The 16,318-nt window shown below is 37.6% G+C and overlaps 1 pseudogene across 1 annotated transcript; it reads right to left on the reverse strand.

The window, feature by feature from the left end:
* Positions 1-13,225: 13,225 nt before the first annotated feature.
* Positions 13,226-15,254, reverse strand: LOC310754689 (transmembrane protein 256 homolog; annotated as a pseudogene). The gene is made up of 3 exons: positions 14,536-15,254; positions 13,988-13,992; positions 13,226-13,867 (listed from the first exon to the last, which is right to left on the reverse strand). The product of its transcript is annotated as a transmembrane protein 256 homolog (transcript).
* Positions 15,255-16,318: the final 1,064 nt, after the last annotated feature.

The raw sequence follows: 16,318 nt of genomic DNA on the forward strand, positions 1-16,318 counted from the left end.
CCAATGAAGTAGTTCATTTATTAACTTATTAAAAGAAAAGCCACTCCTAATATATTTTCTCTTTTTATTTTTTTTAAGTGATTTTTACTGAGTTTTCCATTAAATCATATTCACATTTTGTCACATAATTCTATGACTTAATATATTACTCTGTAAGAGCATCGACCTCCTGCCCTCCCTCTTTCTGACTTCCACATAACATTCCATATTCTTCGCAATCCTATAAGCACTTATTTACCCTTTGTCAAATTATAATATTTCACCTTATTATCGGTAAATCAGTTCCTTATACTTACATTACAAAACATTTCAATTCAAGCCTACAAAGGTTTTCAAATGTTTACAATTTTCTTTCATATAAAATATAAATTTGTACCAGTCCTTTTGAAACAGTTCGTCACGCTGAGTCCGGATTATGTCTTCGAACTCCATCATCTTGACCTGCCGGTCTTCCAGTGTTGGAAGTTCCTGCTGCTTCCATTTCTTAGCCAGAAGTGTCCTTGCAGCCATTGTGGCATACATAAACATGGCACAGCCAGGAGGGCCAGGCTGTGGAAGAAGTGGTATTTGTTGGCTGTCTCATAGAGCTCTTTCAAGTAGTCATCTCGGTCCGGATTATGTCTTCGAACTCGATCACATTGACCTGCCAGTCTTCCAGTGTTGGAAGTTCCTGCTGCTTCCATTTTTCAGCCAGAAGTGTCCTTGCAGCCATTGTGGCATACATAAACATGTTTACATCACTTTTATGCATTTCCTCACCAATTAAGCCTAATAGAAATGCCTCTGTTTTTTTTTAATTAAAATTATATTTCAAAACCTTTTTTAACTCGTATATTATGTCCCAGAGGCTTTCACTTTAGAACAAGTCCACCACAGATGGAGGAAGTTCCACTCCTTCTCCTTACACTTCCTACAATTTTTGTCTTGATTTCTATACATTTTAGCAAGTTTGACATGTGTAAAAACCATCGATACATCATCTTAAATATATTTTCTTTGAGTGACACACATGCTGTGAATTTAATTGTTTAGGTCCACAGTTTTCCCCACCCTTTAAAATTAATATTGTGCCCCAAATCCTGGCCCCACCTAATCAGAACACTTTTTACCTCTTCATCTTTTGTGTGCCACTCCAGCAGTGGCAGCAAAAAGGTTGTGTTTTGTATTTCTTGGTTCCTAGCACACTCCGCAGTCCTATATACCTGTCTGCAGAGTTAGCTTCACTCATGCTGTCAGGCAACTAAGTTTGCCCTGACTCTCTTCAATTTCCCTGGCATTGGTGCTCTATGGCCAAAGGATGCTGCTTCTTGCATCTGTTCATTCACTGTAGTAATGCCAACTTTCCCCACTTAGGCAAGTTAGAACCAGGCCTTTTTCTCAGCTGGAACTTGCTTGAACAGATCCAGCACCTCTCAGGTGGGTACCACTAGAGAACAAGGGAAGTGTTCATGAGTTCTGGCACTTTTTAAAAAATAGAAAAAATATTATACGCGTTACAAAACATCAAGCTGAAATATATTGACCAGACAAAATTTCAACGAGTAACAGTTTTTTTTTTTTAAATAATTCACATACATAGTAAAAAGGTGCCATGATGCCATTCTGTGAGCTACGGTAAAATAGCATGCATATCTGCAGCAAAGCAAAAGGATAAAGTGCCCTATTTCTGCTTTCAGTTGTATACTAGGAATCAGTTTTGTGAACTTTATGATACAAAAAGTTAACCATTTTTTTTTAAAGCAGCAACCCAAATATAACTATGAAACAAAACGTATCAAGAACTATACAACCACTACACCTCATTTGGATGCTGTGCCAATGAAGTAGTTCATTTATTAACTTATTAAAAGAAAAGCCACTCCTAATATATTTTCTCTTTTTTTTTTTTAAGTGATTTTTACTGAGTTTTCCATTAAATCATATTCACATTTTGTCACATAATTCTATGACTTAATATATTACTCTGTAAGAGCATCGACCTCCTGCCCTCCCTCTTTCTGACTTCCACATAACATTCCATATTCTTCGCAATCCTATAAGCACTTATTTACCCTTTGTCAAATTATAATATTTCACCTTATTATCGGTAAATCAGTTCCTTATACTTACATTACAAAACATTTCAATTCAAGCCTACAAAGGTTTTCAAATGTTTACAATTTTCTTTCATATAAAATATAAATTTGTACCAGTCCTTTTGAAACAGTTCGTCACGCTGAGTCCGGATTATGTCTTCGAACTCCATCATCTTGACTTGCCGGTCTTCCAGTGTTGGAAGTTCCTGCTGCTTCCATTTCTTAGCCAGAAGTGTCCTTGCAGCCATTGTGGCATACATAAACATCTTTACATCACTTTTATGCATTTCCTCACCAATTAAGCCTAATAGAAATGCCTCTGGTTTTTTTTAATTAAAATTATATTTCAAAACCTTTTTTAACTCGTATATTATGTCCCAGAGGCTTTCACTTTAGAACAAGTCCACCACAGATGGAGGAAGTTCCACTCCTCCTTACACTTCCTACAATTTTTGTCTTGATTTCTATACATTTTAGCAAGTTTGACATGTGTAAAAACCATCGATACATCATCTTAAATATATTTTCTTTGAGTGACACACATGCTGTGAATTTAATTGTTTAGGTCCACAGTTTTCCCCACCCTTTAAAATTAATATTGTGCCCCAAATCCTGGCCCCACCTAATCAGAACACTTTTTACCTCTTCATCGTTTGTGTGCCACTCCAGCAGTGGCACCAAAAGGGTTGTGTTTTGTATTTCTTGGTTCCTAGCACACTCCGCAGTCCTATATACCTGTCTGCAGAGTTAGCTTCACTCATGCTGTCAGGCAACTAAGTTTGCCCTGACTCTCTTCAATTTCCCTGGCATTGGTGCTCTATGGCCAAAGGATGCTGCTTCTTGCATCTGTTCATTCACTGTAGTAATGCCAACTTTCCCCACTTAGGCAAGTTAGAACCAGGCCTTTTTCTCAGCTGGAACTTGCTTGAACAGATCCAGCACCTCTCAGGTGGGTACCATTAGAGAACAAGGGAAGTGTTCATGAGTTCTGACACTTTTTTAAAAATAGAAAAAATATTTTATGCATTACAAAACATGAAGCTGAAATATATTGACCAGACAAAATTTCAACGAGTAACAGGTTTTTTTTTTTAATAATTCACATACATAGTAAAAAGGTGCCATGATGCCATTCTGTGAGCTACGGTAAAATAGCATGCATATCTGCAGCAAAGCAAAAGTATAAAGTGCCCTATTTCTGCTTTCAGTTGTATACTAGGAATCAGTTTTGTGAACTTTATGATACAAAAAGTTAACCATTTTTTTTAAAGCAGCAACCCAAATATAACTATGAAACAAAACGTATCAAGAACTATACAACCACTACACCTCATTTGGATGCTGTGCCAATGAAGTAGTTCATTTATTAACTTATTAAAAGAAAAGCCACTCCTAATATATTTTCTCTTTTTATTTTTTTAAGTGATTTTTACTGAGTTTTCCATTAAATCATATTCACATTTTGTCACATAATTCTATGACTTAATATATTACTCTGTAAGAGCATCGACCTCCTGCCCTCCCTCTTTGTGACTTCCACATAACATTCCATATTCTTCGCAATCCTATAAGCACTTATTTACCCTTTGTCAAATTATAATATTTCACCTTATTATCGGTAAATCAGTTCCTTTTACTTACATTACAAAATATTTCAATTCAAGCCTACAAACGTTTTCAAATGTTTACAATTTTCTTTCATATAAAATATAAATTTGTACCAGTCCTTTTGAAACAGTTCGTCACGCTGAGTCCGGATTATGTCTTCGAACTCCATCATCTTGACCTGCCGGTCTTCCAGTGTTGGAAGTTCCTGCTGCTTCCATTTCTTAGCCAGAAGTGTCCTTGCAGCCATTGTGGCATACATAAACATGGCACAGCCAGGAGGGCCAGGCTGTAGAAGAAGTGGTATTTGTTGGCTGTCTCATAGAGCTCTTTCAAGTAGTCATCTCGGTCCGGATTATGTCTTCGAACTCGATCACATTGACCTGCCAGTCTTCCAGTGTTGGAAGTTCCTGCTGCTTCCATTTTTCAGCCAGAAGTGTCCTTGCAGCCATTGTGGCATACATAAACATGTTTACATCACTTTTATGCATTTCCTCACCAATTAAGCCTAATAGAAATGCCTCTGTTTTTTTTTAAATTAAAATTATATTTCAAAACCTTTTTTAACTCGTATATTATGTCCCAGAGGCTTTCACTTTAGAACAAGTCCACCACAGATGGAGGAAGTTCCACTCCTTCTCCTTACACTTCCTACAATTTTTGTCTTGATTTCTATACATTTTAGCAAGTTTGACATGTGTAAAAACCATCGATACATCATCTTAAATATATTTTCTTTGAGTGACACACATGCTGTGAATTTAATTGTTTAGGTCCACAGTTTTCCCCACCCTTTAAAATTAATATTGTGCCCCAAATCCTGGCCCCACCTAATCAGAACACTTTTTACCTCTTCATCCTTTGTGTGCCACTCCAGCAGTGGCACCAAAAAGGTTGTGTTTTGTATTTCTTGGTTCCTAGCACACTCCGCAGTCCTATATACCTGTCTGCAGAGTTAGCTTCACTCATGCTGTCAGGCAACTAAGTTTGCCCTGACTCTCTTCAATTTCCCTGGCATTGGTGCTCTATGGCCAAAGGATGCTGCTTCTTGCATCTGTTCATTCACTGTAGTAATGCCAACTTTCCCCACTTAGGCAAGTTAGAACCAGGCCTTTTTCTCAGCTGGAACTTGCTTGAACAGATCCAGCACCTCTCAGGTGGGTACCATTAGAGAACAAGGGAAGTGTTCATGAGTTCTGGCACTTTTTAAAAAATGGAAAAAATATTATACGCGTTACAAAACATCAAGCTGAAATATATTGACCAGACAAAATTTCAACGAGTAACAGGTTTTTTTTAAAAATAATTCACATACATAGTAAAAAGGTGCCATGATGCCATTCTGTGAGCTACGGTAAAATAGCATGCATATCTGCAGCAAAGCAAAAGGATAAAGTGCCCCATTTCTGCTTTCAGTTGTATACTAGGTATCAGTTTTGTGAACTTTATGATACAAAAAGTTAACCATTTTTTTTTAAAGCAGCAACCCAAATATAACTATGAAACAAAACGTATCAAGAACTATACAACCACTACACCTCATTTGGATGCTGTGCCAATGAAGTAGTTCATTTATTAACTTATTAAAAGAAAAGCCACTCCTAATATATTTTCTCTTTTTATTTTTTTTAAGTGATTTTTACTGAGTTTTCCATTAAATCATATTCACATTTTGTCACATAATTCTATGACTTAATATATTACTCTGTAAGAGCATCGACCTCCTGCCCTCCCTCTTTCTGACTTCCACATAACATTCCATATTCTTCGCAATCCTATAAGCACTTATTTACCCTTTGTCAAATTATAATATTTCACCTTATTATCGGTAAATCAGTTCCTTATACTTACATTACAAAACATTTCAATTCAAGCCTACAAAGGTTTTCAAATGTTTACAATTTTCTTTCATATAAAATATAAATTTGTACCAGTCCTTTTGAAACAGTTCGTCACGCTGAGTCCGGATTATGTCTTCGAACTCCATCATCTTGACCTGCCGGTCTTCCAGTGTTGGAAGTTCCTGCTGCTTCCATTTCTTAGCCAGAAGTGTCCTTGCAGCCATTGTGGCATACATAAACATGGCACAGCCAGGAGGGCCAGGCTGTGGAAGAAGTGGTATTTGTTGGCTGTCTCATAGAGCTCTTTCAAGTAGTCATCTCGGTCCGGATTATGTCTTCGAACTCGATCACATTGACCTGCCAGTCTTCCAGTGTTGGAAGTTCCTGCTGCTTCCATTTTTCAGCCAGAAGTGTCCTTGCAGCCATTGTGGCATACATAAACATGTTTACATCACTTTTATGCATTTCCTCACCAATTAAGCCTAATAGAAATGCCTCTGTTTTTTTTTAATTAAAATTATATTTCAAAACCTTTTTTAACTCGTATATTATGTCCCAGAGGCTTTCACTTTAGAACAAGTCCACCACAGATGGAGGAAGTTCCACTCCTTCTCCTTACACTTCCTACAATTTTTGTCTTGATTTCTATACATTTTAGCAAGTTTGACATGTGTAAAAACCATCGATACATCATCTTAAATATATTTTCTTTGAGTGACACACATGCTGTGAATTTAATTGTTTAGGTCCACAGTTTTCCCCACCCTTTAAAATTAATATTGTGCCCCAAATCCTGGCCCCACCTAATCAGAACACTTTTTACCTCTTCATCCTTTGTGTGCCACTCCAGCAGTGGCACCAAAAAGGTTGTGTTTTGTATTTCTTGGTTCCTAGCACACTCCGCAGTCCTATATACCTGTCTGCAGAGTTAGCTTCACTCATGCTGTCAGGCAACTAAGTTTGCCCTGACTCTCTTCAATTTCCCTGGCATTGGTGCTCTATGGCCAAAGGATGCTGCTTCTTGCATCTGTTCATTCACTGTAGTAATGCCAACTTTCCCCACTTAGGCAAGTTAGAACCAGGCCTTTTTCTCAGCTGGAACTTGCTTGAACAGATCCAGCACCTCTCAGGTGGGTACCATTAGAGAACAAGGGAAGTGTTCATGAGTTCTGGCACTTTTTAAAAAATAGAAAAAATATTATACGCGTTACAAAACATGAAGCTGAAATATATTGACCAGACAAAATTTCAACGAGTAACAGGTTTTTTTTTTAAATAATTCACATACATAGTAAAAAGGTGCCATGATGCCATTCTGTGAGCTACGGTAAAATAGCATGCATATCTGCAGCAAAGCAAAAGGATAAAGTGCCCCATTTCTGCTTTCAGTTGTATACTAGGTATCAGTTTTGTGAACTTTATGATACAAAAAGTTAACCATTTTTTTTTTAAAGCAGCAACCCAAATATAACTATGAAACAAAACGTATCAAGAACTATACAACCACTACACCTCATTTGGATGCTGTGCCAATGAAGTAGTTCATTTATTAACTTATTAAAAGAAAAGCCACTCCTAATATATTTTCTCTTTTTATTTTTTTTAAGTGATTTTTACTGAGTTTTCCATTAAATCATATTCACATTTTGTCACATAATTCTATGACTTAATATATTACTCTGTAAGAGCATCGACCTCCTGCCCTCCCTCTTTCTGACTTCCACATAACATTCCATATTCTTCGCAATCCTATAAGCACTTATTTACCCTTTGTCAAATATTTCACCTTATTATCGGTAAATCAGTTCCTTATACTTACATTACAAAACATTTCAATTCAAGCCTACAAAGGTTTTCAAATGTTTACAATTTTCTTTCATATAAAATATAAATTTGTACCAGTCCTTTTGAAACAGTTCGTCACGCTGAGTCCGGATTATGTCTTCGAACTCCATCATCTTGACCTGCCGGTCTTCCAGTGTTGGAAGTTCCTGCTGCTTCCATTTCTTAGCCAGAAGTGTCCTTGCAGCCATTGTGGCATACATAAACATGGCACAGCCAGGAGGGCCAGGCTGTAGAAGAAGTGGTATTTGTTGGCTGTCTCATAGAGCTCTTTCAAGTAGTCATCTCGGTCCGGATTATGTCTTCGAACTCGATCACATTGACCTGCCAGTCTTCCAGTGTTGGAAGTTCCTGCTGCTTCCATTTTTCAGCCAGAAGTGTCCTTGCAGCCATTGTGGCATACATAAACATGTTTACATCACTTTTATGCATTTCCTCACCAATTAAGCCTAATAGAAATGCCTCTGTTTTTTTTTAATTAAAATTATATTTCAAAACCTTTTTTAACTCGTATATTATGTCCCAGAGGCTTTCACTTTAGAACAAGTCCACCACAGATGGAGGAAGTTCCACTCCTTCTCCTTACACTTCCTACAATTTTTGTCTTGATTTCTATACATTTTAGCAAGTTTGACATGTGTAAAAACCATCGATACATCATCTTAAATATATTTTCTTTGAGTGACACACATGCTGTGAATTTAATTGTTTAGGTCCACAGTTTTCCCCACCCTTTAAAATTAATATTGTGCCCCAAATCCTGGCCCCACCTAATCAGAACACTTTTTACCTCTTCATCCTTTGTGTGCCACTCCAGCAGTGGCACCAAAAAGGTTGTGTTTTGTATTTCTTGGTTCCTAGCACACTCCGCAGTCCTATATACCTGTCTGCAGAGTTAGCTTCACTCATGCTGTCAGGCAACTAAGTTTGCCCTGACTCTCTTCAATTTCCCTGGCATTGGTGCTCTATGGCCAAAGGATGCTGCTTCTTGCATCTGTTCATTCACTGTAGTAATGCCAACTTTCCCCACTTAGGCAAGTTAGAACCAGGCCTTTTTCTCAGCTGGAACTTGCTTGAACAGATCCAGCACCTCTCAGGTGGGTACCATTAGAGAACAAGGGAAGTGTTCATGAGTTCTGGCACTTTTTAAAAAATAGAAAAAATATTATACGCGTTACAAAACATCAAGCTGAAATATATTGACCAGACAAAATTTCAACGAGTAACAGGTTTTTTTTTTAAATAATTCACATACATAGTAAAAAGGTGCCATGATGCCATTCTGTGAGCTACGGTAAAATAGCATGCATATCTGCAGCAAAGCAAAAGGATAAAGTGCCCCATTTCTGCTTTCAGTTGTATACTAGGTATCAGTTTTGTGAACTTTATGATACAAAAAGTTAACCATTTTTTTTAAAGAAGCAACCCAAATATAACTATGAAACAAAACGTATCAAGAACTATACAACCACTACACCTCATTTGGATGCTGTGCCAATGAAGTAGTTCATTTATTAACTTATTAAAAGAAAAGCCACTCCTAATATATTTTCTCTTTTTATTTTTTATAAATGATTTTTACTGAGTTTTCCATTAAATCATATTCACATTTTGTCACATAATTCTATGGCTTAATATATTACTCTGTAAGAGCATCGACCTCCTGCCCTCCCTCTTTCTGACTTCCACATAACATTCCATATTCTTCGCAATCCTATAAGCACTTATTTACCCTTTGTCAAATTATAATATGTCACCTTATTATCGGTAAATCAGTTCCTTATACTTACATTACAAAACATTTCAATTCAAGCCTACAAAGGTTTTCAAATGTTTACAATTTTCTTTCATATAAAATATAAATTTGTACCAGTCCTTTTGAAACAGTTCGTCACGCTGAGTCCGGATTATGTCTTCGAACTCCATCATCTTGACCTGCCGGTCTTCCAGTGTTGGAAGTTCCTGCTGCTTCCATTTCTTAGCCAGAAGTGTCCTTGCAGCCATTGTGGCATACATAAACATGGCACAGCCAGGAGGGCCAGGCTGTAGAAGAAGTGGTATTTGTTGGCTGTCTCATAGAGCTCTTTCAAGTAGTCATCTCGGTCCGGATTATGTCTTCGAACTCGATCACATTGACCTGCCGGTCTTCCAGTGTTGGAAGTTCCTGCTGCTTCCATTTTTCAGCCAGAAGTGTCCTTGCAGCCATTGTGGCATACATAAACATGTTTACATCACTTTTATGCATTTCCTCACCAATTAAGCCTAATAGAAATGCCTCTGTTTTTTTTAATTAAAATTATATTTCAAAACCTTTTTTAACTCGTATATTATGTCCCAGAGGCTTTCACTTTAAAACAAGTCCACCACAGATGGAGGAAGTTCCACTCCTTCTCCTTACACTTCCTACAATTTTTGTCTTGATTTCTATACATTTTAGCAAGTTTGACATGTGTAAAAACCATCGATACATCATCTTAAATATATTTTCTTTGAGTGACACACATGCTGTGAATTTAATTGTTTAGGTCCACAGTTTTCCCCACCCTTTAAAATTAATATTGTGCCCCAAATCCTGGCCCCACCTAATCAGAACACTTTTTACCTCTTCATCCTTTTTGTGCCACTCCAGCAGTGGCACCAAAAAGGTTGTGTTTTGTATATCTTGGTTCCTAGCACACTCCGCAGTCCTATATACCTGTCTGCAGAGTTAGCTTCACTCATGCTGTCAGGCAACTAAGTTTGCCCTGACTCTCTTCAATTTCCCTGGCATTGGTGCTCTATGGCCAAAGGATGCTGCTTCTTGCATCTGTTCATTCACTGTAGTAATGCCAACTTTCCCCACTTAGGCAAGTTAGAACCAGGCCTTTTTCTCAGCTGGAACTTGCTTGAACAGATCCAGCACCTCTCAGGTGGGTACCATTAGAGAACAAGGGAAGTGTTCATGAGTTCTGACACTTTTTTAAAAATAGAAAAAATATTATACGCATTACAAAACATGAAGCTGAAATATATTGACCAGACAAAATTTCAACGAGTAACAGTTTTTTTTTTTTTAATAATTCACATACATAGTAAAAAGGTGCCATGATGCCATTCTGTGAGCTACGGTAAAATAGCATGCATATCTGCAGCAAAGCAAAAGGATAAAGTGCCCCATTTCTGCTTTCAGTTGTATACTAGGAATCAGTTTTGTGAACTTTATGATACAAAAAGTTAACCATTTTTTTTTAAAGCAGCAACCCAAATATAACTATGAAACAAAACGTATCAAGAACTATACAACCACTACACCTCATTTGGATGCTGTGCCAATGAAGTAGTTCATTTATTAACTTATTAAAAGAAAAGCCACTCCTAATATATTTTCTCTTTTTATTTTTTTTAAGTGATTTTTACTGAGTTTTCCATTAAATCATATTCACATTTTGTCACATAATTCTATGACTTAATATATTACTCTGTAAGAGCATCGACCTCCTGCCCTCCCTCTTTCTGACTTCCACATAACATTCCATATTCTTCGCAATCCTATAAGCACTTATTTACCCTTTGTCAAATTATAATATTTCACCTTATTATCGGTAAATCAGTTCCTTATACTTACATTACAAAACATTTCAATTCAAGCCTACAAAGGTTTTCAAATGTTTACAATTTTCTTTCATATAAAATATAAATTTGTACCAGTCCTTTTGAAACAGTTCGTCACGCTGAGTCCGGATTATGTCTTCGAACTCCATCATCTTGACCTGCCGGTCTTCCAGTGTTGGAAGTTCCTGCTGCTTCCATTTCTTAGCCAGAAGTGTCCTTGCAGCCATTGTGGCATACATAAACATGGCACAGCCAGGAGGGCCAGGCTGTGGAAGAAGTGGTATTTGTTGGCTGTCTCATAGAGCTCTTTCAAGTAGTCATCTCGGTCCGGATTATGTCTTCAAACTCGATCACATTGACCTGCCAGTCTTCCAGTGTTGGAAGTTCCTGCTGCTTCCATTTTTCAGCCAGAAGTGTCCTTGCAGCCATTGTGGCATACATAAACATGTTTACATCACTTTTATGCATTTCCTCACCAATTAAGCCTAATAGAAATGCCTCTGGTTTTTTTTAATTAAAATTATATTTCAAAACCTTTTTTAACTCGTATATTATGTCCCAGAGGCTTTCACTTTAGAACAAGTCCACCACAGATGGAGGAAGTTCCACTCCTTCTCCTTACACTTCCTACAATTTTTGTCTTGATTTCTATACATTTTAGCAAGTTTGACATGTGTAAAAACCATCGATACATCATCTTAAATATATTTTCTTTGAATGACACACATGCTGTGAATTTAATTGTTTCGGTCCACAGTTTTCCCCACCTTTTAAAATTAATATTGTGCCCCAAATCCTGGCCCCACCTAATCAGAACACTTTTTACCTCTTCATCCTTTGTGTGCCACTGCAGTAGTAACTGATAATTTTCAACAGCATTTTCATTTTACTACCCAGCAATTCTGTCTCTAATTTAGATTTGTTACTTCCAAATCCGTTTCTTTTATTATCCTCTCTAAACACATCTTGTTACTGATGGTATTGCAACCAATCGGCTACTTTTCCTCTTAGTTCTTCGAATGTCTTTAACTTTATTTTATTATCACTTCCATCAGCAAGTCTTTGTATGTCGCCCATTCAGTTCCCATATTTATTTATTTATTTTTGATTGCAAAAGCCTCCAGAGGTGAGAGCCACCTCAGAGTTTTGCATTCCAATAATGTTTTATGTCTGCTCCACACCTCATACAATGATTTTCTAATAGTATGGTTCAAAAACCCTCTGACCACAGGTAGGCGTGCCATGCGAATCTGTTGTCAAATCCCTCCAAATCCAATATATCTGAATTATTTAAGGTTATCCATTCTCTCAACCAACAAAAACACGCCGCCTTGTAGTAAATTTTTAGATCTGGTACGGAAAAACCGCCTCTTTCTTTTGCATCTGTCAATATTTTATACTTAATTCTTGGCTTTTTAACCTTCTAGATATATTTAGACAATCTTCTTGCCATACATTAAATTGTTTTGTTCCACTGATAACCGGAATGGTCTGAAATAAAAACATCAGTCTCAGTAACACGTTCATTTTGATATCTGAGATTCTACCCATCATTGATAATTTCATTCTAGTCCATATCTCCTGATCGCTCTTCACTTCATTCCACACCTTTTCATAGTTGTCTTTAAAGAGGTTTATGTTCTTAGATGTGAGCCAGACTCTACCTTTTTTTCTATCGACATACCTGTCTTTTGTTGTAGTTCTATTTCTTTACTGTCCAAATTTTTAGTTAATATTTTTGTCTTATTTTTGTTGAGCTTAAAGCCTGCTAATTGCCCATACTCATCAGGCTTTTTCAAAGCTTCTATTGCACTGGACATAGGTTGTTCTAAATTCAAGACAACGTCATCGGCAAAGGCCTTATACTTATATTCTTTTGAGCCTACACCAATCCCCTTTATTTCTTTTGTTGCTTCTATTTTCCTCAACAGGACCTCTAGTATTGTTATAAATAACAATGGCGATAGCGGGCACCCCTGTCTGGTTCCCTTTGTTATCTCAATTTTGCCTGTGAAGTTATTATTAACTATCAATTTAGCATATTCTTCCGAATAAATAGCCCGAATGCCATTTAAAAGTTTTTCACTGATGTCCATAAATTCTAAATTTCGTTTCATAACATGCCAAGACACATTATCAAATTCTTTTTCAGCATCCAGAAACATTAGGGCGACTTGTTTGTCTCTCCTGGAGTCCAGATATTCCATTATATCAATTATATATTTTTTTCTCCCCCCCAAAAAATAAATTTATTCACAGGAAAAAAAGTGCGTGGGTTTTTTAAAAAGTAAAATCACTCTCATCATTTATTAAGTTAAAAAACACCAATTGAAAAGCACCAATCAGACATTGCATTTTGAGGCCTCCATCGCAAACTCAAATCTGGTTGCAATTTTTTTTGGGGGGGGGAAGGATCTTGGCTTTTTAAAAAGGGATTCGGCATTTGGGGAATTCCAAGATGCAGGACGGAGACGCATTCAGGGCTGGCTAAAGACCTCAAGGGATCCCACTCTGACATTTGGAAATCTCTCCTCTCCTAGGGCTCCCTTCTGGCTAGCCTAAGGGAGGAGGGAGGGGCAGGGCTGGCTGCCCTGGCATTGGGAGATGGGGGCCACATGGGGACAGAACGGGGTGCCAAGGGGCCATGGCGATCCAGCCGAGGATGAGGAGGGAACCACCATACGGGGCCACCTTGGTCAGGATCGGGTCCCCTGTCACGGTGTGGTAATACAGGGCGGCAGAGAACATCCCCATGCCCAGAGGCAGGATGCTGCTGGCTATCATGGGATAGCGGCAGTGGGGCACAGCCAGGAGGGCCAGGCTGTGGAGGAAGTAGTATTTGTTGGCTGTCTCATAGAACTCTTTCAAGTAGTCATCTCGGTCGTTGCGATGGAAATCGTGAGCCCATTTCTGCTTTCAGTTGTATACTAGGAATCGGTTTTGTGAACTTTATGATACAAAAAGCTAACCATTTTTTTAAAAAAAGCAGTAACCCAAATATAACTATGAAACAAAACGTATCAAGAACTATACAACCACTACACCTCATTTGGATGCTGTGCCAATGAAGTAGTTCATTTATTAACTTATTAAAAGAAAAGCCACTCCTAATATATTTTCTCTTTTTATTTTTTTAAAGTAATTTTTACTGAGTTTTCCATTAAATCATATTCACCTTTTGTCACATAATTCTATGACTTAATATATTACTCTGTAAGAGCATCGACCTCCTGCCCTCCCTCTTTCTGACTTCCACATAACTTTCCATATTCTTCGCATTTCTATAAGCACTTATTTACCCTTTGTCAAGTTATAATATTTCACCTTATTATCAGTAAATCAGTTCCTTATAGTTACATTACAAAACATTTCAATTCAAGCCTACAAACGTTTTCAAATGTTTACAATTTTCTTTCATATAAAATATAAATTTGTACCAGTCCTTTTGAAACAGTTCGTCACGCTGAGTCCGGATTATGTCTTCGAACTCCATCATCTTGACCTGCCGGTCTTCCAGTGTTGGAAGTTCCTGCTGCTTCCATTTCTAAGCCAGAAGTGTCCTTGCAGCCATTGTGGCATACATAAACATGGCACAGCCAGGAGGGCCAGGCTGTGGAAAAAGTGGTATTTGTTTGCCGTCTCATAGAGCTTTTTCATGTAGTCATCTCGGTCACTGCGACGGAAATTGTGACCCCCATAGGCGGCCGCCCCGACGGCCGCAGCCCTGCTCAGCGCTCTGAGCTGTCAGAAAAACACCCCGGCGCCTGCCATATCAATTATATCTCTAGCATTGTCCTTCATCTGCCTACCAGGTAGAAATCCAGTTTGATTCTTTCCAATCTCCTCTCCCAATACATCTTTAAGTCTATTGGACAATATACTAGCGAATAATTTGTAATCATTATTTAGGAGCGAGACTGGCCTCTAATTTTTCACCTGCCTTATGTCCATGTCTTGTGTAATATGGGCTTCTTTCCAAGTAATATATATATTTTTTTAAGAGGAAAAACTCATTGGTTTAAAACGTTATATATTTCCAGCCTGATGTAGGGGCTGTGTTGTTGTTTTTTAAGCCAAATGCAATGGAAATGCATTGTTTGAAGAGTGAATAGATGTATATGCAGAATATGTAAACGTGCACTGCAAAAGCTTTGTAATATTACTTTTGTGATTTTGGGTAAAATTGATGGATGAAGAAAGTGTTAAACTAAAAGCAAACTGTGTGCTTAACTTGTGTTTGTATCTTTTCATTTCTAAAGGGACCTTTATAAATTGAATTTAAAATAAACAAGCAAACTCCAAAAAATTTAAAAAATAGAAAAAATAATACTGGTTGGAGCTTTTCTCTGCTTCCTCTAGCTACTCTCCCACAATATATACTGCTGGGGAGGACAAAGCATATGCACAGCTTTGCCACCCATCTCTCAATATGCCCTATACATTTTACTTCTGGTTGGGCTGGAGCTGGCATTTTTCTGATGTCAGCACATTCTGTCATTGTTGCCTCAAAGCCAATAATATTTATGCTTTAAAAATGCAGAGGAAAAGAACGATAATAGTTATTTTATATGGGTACATGGACAAAGCCTTGTTTGCTATGGCAAGTAAAAATTGCACGAAAGAAGAAAAAGTAATTCCACCAGACTTAAGAAATCCATCTTAATATCATTCATAGAGCAATAAATAGCATTAAGTGGGCCAATCCAGACATAGATCATACAACCCTAAACCACTTGGAGACACAAGATGGATTTTGTTCCAGTCAAATAAATCACTTATTTTCTAAGGGAGCAATATTTACAGCAGTGGAAGGGGAACAAATTAACACTATTTTCAGTATAGAAAAGGCCCAGGGGTGGAATTAAGAAGTATAGGCACATCGATCCCACCCACCCCTCACACCCTTTATTTATTTTTTATTAATGAGAACCTACAAATCCACTGTTTTATGGAATTGTAGTTGAACAAGGGAAACAAGAAAATAGTATTGCCGCTCTCTTTTATTGGTTTTGTTAAAATAGGATTTTCCATTCTGACTGGCCAATTTGACTGCAGCTGCCTGCTACTGATATTATGGATAATGTTTTCTTAATGAAACTTGGATCAGAATGCTATGCCGTCCTGCATATCAGATGGAAATAGGAACACCCTTCCTGGCCCAGTCAATTACCACCACCCCACTAGTTTTTATCAGCCAAGAAAGGTAAGAGTCCGAAGCACAAGTCGTTGCCCTGACTAATACAAAAACACCTTGTCCACATCCTCAAGCCTTACTATCTGAAAATTATCCAAAACAACAGGACTAGACAGTGCTCTGGACACCCATGAGACTCATCTGCTATAACAGCAGAGTCAAGATCTCAG

Source organism: Podarcis filfolensis (genome assembly GCF_964270895.1).
Source record: "Podarcis filfolensis genome assembly, chromosome: Z".
In the NCBI taxonomy this organism is placed as follows: Eukaryota; Metazoa; Chordata; class Lepidosauria; order Squamata; family Lacertidae; genus Podarcis; species Podarcis filfolensis.